Consider the following 3,684-nt stretch of genomic DNA (forward strand, 5'->3'; position numbering starts at 1 on the left):
AATCACAGAATCCCAGCCTGGTTTGGGTTGGAAGGCACCTTAAATCTTGTCCAGTTCCAATCCCTGCCACAGGCAGGGACACCTTCCACTAGACCAGGCTGCTCCAAGCCCCATCCAACCTGGCCTTGAACACTGCCAGGGATGGGGCAGCCACAGCTTCTCTGGGCAACCTGTGCCAGCGCCTCAGCACCCTCACAGGGAAGAACTTCTGCCTAAGATCTCATCTCAGTCTCCCCTCTGTCAGGTTAAAGCCATTCCCCCTTGTCCTGTCCCTACAGCCCCTTGTCCAAAGCCCCTCTCCAGGTTTCTTGTAGCCCCTTTAGGCACTGGGAGCCGCTCTAAGGTCTCCCCTTAAGGAGCCTTCTCTTCTCCAGGCTGAACCAGCCCAGCTCTCTCAGCCTGTCTCCAGAGCAGAGCTGCTCCAGCCCTTGCAACATCTCTGTGGCCTCCTCTGGACTCACTTGAGTAGGTCCACATCCCTTTTGTGTTGGTCACTTTTGGGTCATGGCTTGTCCCCTCTAACTGCTCCCTGCAGTCTGGACCTCTGCCATTGCCTTCTCCAAGCCCTGACTTGTTTCCAGGGTGATGTGTGAGGGGCACAGTTATTCCTGTGAAGCAGAGATCCAGCAGTCTCCATCCTCTCTGGTTTGAGACTTGCACTGTGATGTATGAAACGTCTGTTCCTGCTTGGCATGGTGGTTTTCATGTGAAATGTTGCATCAGCATGCTGGTGCTTAGGCCATCTTCCCATCAAGCTAACTGCAACTGCTTTCATGATGCTGGCTTGGCAGAATGCACGATGCCCTCTTAGCTGCTTTGGCTCTCCAATTGCACAGCTGCAGTTCTGCTGTGTAGCTGTGGTTCTTCCATGATCTGGGTTTTCTTAATCTCCACTTTTATGAGGATTGTGTCCCTGTTCACCTCACTGCAAGGGCTGCTCTTGCAGCTGAGCTCCCCCTTGGGTAACCAAGAGAGGCTGTGGGGACTCTCCAGGGTCATACCCCTTCAGTGACCATCTCAGGTGACAGAAGTGAGCAACAAGGCTTCACATCATTGCCTTTGCCTCTAGGAGCTCAAAAAAGGTCAGGGTTGAAAAAAGGAGGCTAAAGTCCTCACCTAACATCCTTGTCTTTGAGTGCTACCTGACACAGAAGCCTCTCCAGCACAGTCTCCTTCAGGAGCAGCAGCTCCTCCTGACACCCCAGATCCAACCTTTACTTAACCTCTACTCAGTTGATCAACCTCATTGGAGAAAAAAATGGAAAAAAATCTCCTTTTCCAGTGCATTTGAAAAATGCTCAAAAACCAGCATCACAAACTGGTTTTGTTTCCTTAGTGAAGTGGCTGCTTCCCATTCAGGTGTATCCTCCCTCCTGCTTCTCTGCTTGGCTGTTGTGGTGAGGGTTCCCTACCTGGCCATGGTGGGTTTCTGCTCTGTCCCCTGTGCTGATGGGTAAGCTTGCCCAGTAATTTAGTGCAGATAATCCCCTGGGAAAGGGCTTCTGGACATGTCCTTCCTGCAATCTCTGTGTCTTGTGGCACCAGGGAAGATTTACTGCACAGGATGTGGTTTGGATCATCAGCTTCCAGTACTTGCTTGTCCCCAGTGTCCAGCTGTAGGAAGCAGGCTTTGGAAGAGACTCTTGTTTTCCTCTTTTCAAATTGTCTTTGCAGGATGTAGGACCTGGCACAGTCCTACCTGGAGTCACGGTGAGCATTGACTCCGGGAAGGAATGAGAGCATTACTTTTGGTTTGTGATTTCATCCTGAGTCAACCAGAGCTTCAAAATGGAGCTGGGGAGACCCTTGAGTGAGCACCATAAAGACTTATGAAGGGGCTTTACACTCAGAAAGCTGATGTTTAAATAGCAGAAAACCTAGAATGTTTCATATTCTAAATGGAGAAGATTCAAAGTGACTGGGTAAGAAGATAATAGTGAAAAGCTTATTCCTAACCATCCCACTGCCTCCCTGGGGACAGGTTTCAGACACTCAGTGATGCTCAGCCAATACCTCTCCTGCTGTGGCAGCCCAACTTCCTCTGCAGTGCGTTCCTGAGCAGCACAGTGCCAGTGTGGCTGTTGTTGAGCACAGCTGGGTGTGCTCGGTTACTTGCTGAGAGCCTGTTTCCAAGCATGGAGCATGTTCTGCCCAGCTCTTTCCTCCCTCCACTGGCACGATTTCTGGCAAAGGCTGCACATGAGGTGTCACCAAGCTTTCCTCCTCTTCCTCCTCTTGCAGGATCAAGAGGACACTGTTTTCTGTTTGGTTTCTTTTTGGGTTGGTTTGTTTGTTTTTAAATGTAAACAAGCAAATTCTCCAGAGCCCAGCCAAATGAAAACAGATCTTGGGCCAGCAGTGGGGCTTTCCAGCACTCATCAGTTAATGACAGCACATTAGACTTTCCCTTCCCAAAAAGTAAAAGAATAAACATCAGAGGGTCTCCAGGGAATTGTGAATTGTCTGGCTGCAACAGTGATGGTTTGAAGACCTGAGAAATGGGAAGCAGAACATCCCAGGCCAGACCTTCTGCCAGACAAGTAGGCACAACCCTGTAGAAGAAGGCCCCCACTAGTAGTTTTAATTCTCAAGGTCTTCTCCATACAGAGTAGTCCCTTCCCTGATTCTAGCTGCAGGGAGCTCCTGTACTTGTTCAGCCACCAGGGCCGTCCACCCAAAGCATCCTCTGTAAATGGAATGATTGGGTGAAGCCCCAGACCATGGGGAGACAGGAGACATGCCATGGTCTTGCAGCAGATCCATCCCCAAAATCATTCTGTGTTGATCAGGGTCCAGCCCTCAGGTAGTGGCTTTGTCCCAGGCATGGTTAAGGCAGGCTGTGAGCTCCCTTGGCCTGTGACTGCAGGGGAGCATGCATTCTCCCAGCTTTAGGACATCTGCCATGGGTATGACAGCATCACGCCACCTGCACTTGGTGGCCCTGATCCTGTGCACACCACAGGCAAGAGAAAAATGCATCATGAGCAGCAATATGGCCCATGTCCTCAGCTCAGTGTTGCCAGTTCGGCTGCAGCTGAGAGCACTGTGGTCACCAAAAGGCTATGTGCTGGGATGGTCTTGTGGGATGGGAGGCTGCATTGGTCCCAGGAGCCATGGCCCAGGTCTGGGGAGAGGCTCTTGTAGAGGTACACAAGTCTGCTGGAAAGGAGCCCCAGGCAAAGCAGAGGTGGGGAGGTGGCTGAGAAGGGAAGGAAGCACCCACAAAGTGGGAGAAAGGAAACATGCTTTTCGGGATCAGCAGGAGGGCATGAGTTTATTACAGCCCAGGGAGACACTGAGTTACTGGGCTGAATGCACACAGGAAAGAGCAGAACTGTCCAGAAATGCTTTGGTTTTAGTCTTCTGGCTGCTACACAGCATAGATGGCCTCATGCCAGCTCCTCCTGGGCTAAGCTATGCTTCTGAGATGAAGAGACTCCATCTCTCCACAGGACTTGAGCAAAAGCACAGCAGCTACAGGCATCTGAGTGTGTATTTTAATCATGTCTGCTAGGCTGGGAAGAGCTTTGTCATACCCTGCCTAAGCTCCTTGAGCCATAGTCAGCAGATGTGTCTCCGACTGCAGCTGGGGTTAAGGGGACCTGGGAATGACCAGGGCATTTCTCAGCATTGGGTGGGTTTCCCCAGGCTTTTAAAAAGGTGTTCAGGGATGATGCAGTCCCA

This window comes from Pezoporus occidentalis, unplaced genomic scaffold (assembly GCF_034315485.1).
Source record: "Pezoporus occidentalis ecotype Australia unplaced genomic scaffold, CSIRO_AGI_Poc_V1 ctg229, whole genome shotgun sequence".
NCBI lineage: Eukaryota > Metazoa > Chordata > Aves > Psittaciformes > Psittacidae > Pezoporus > Pezoporus occidentalis.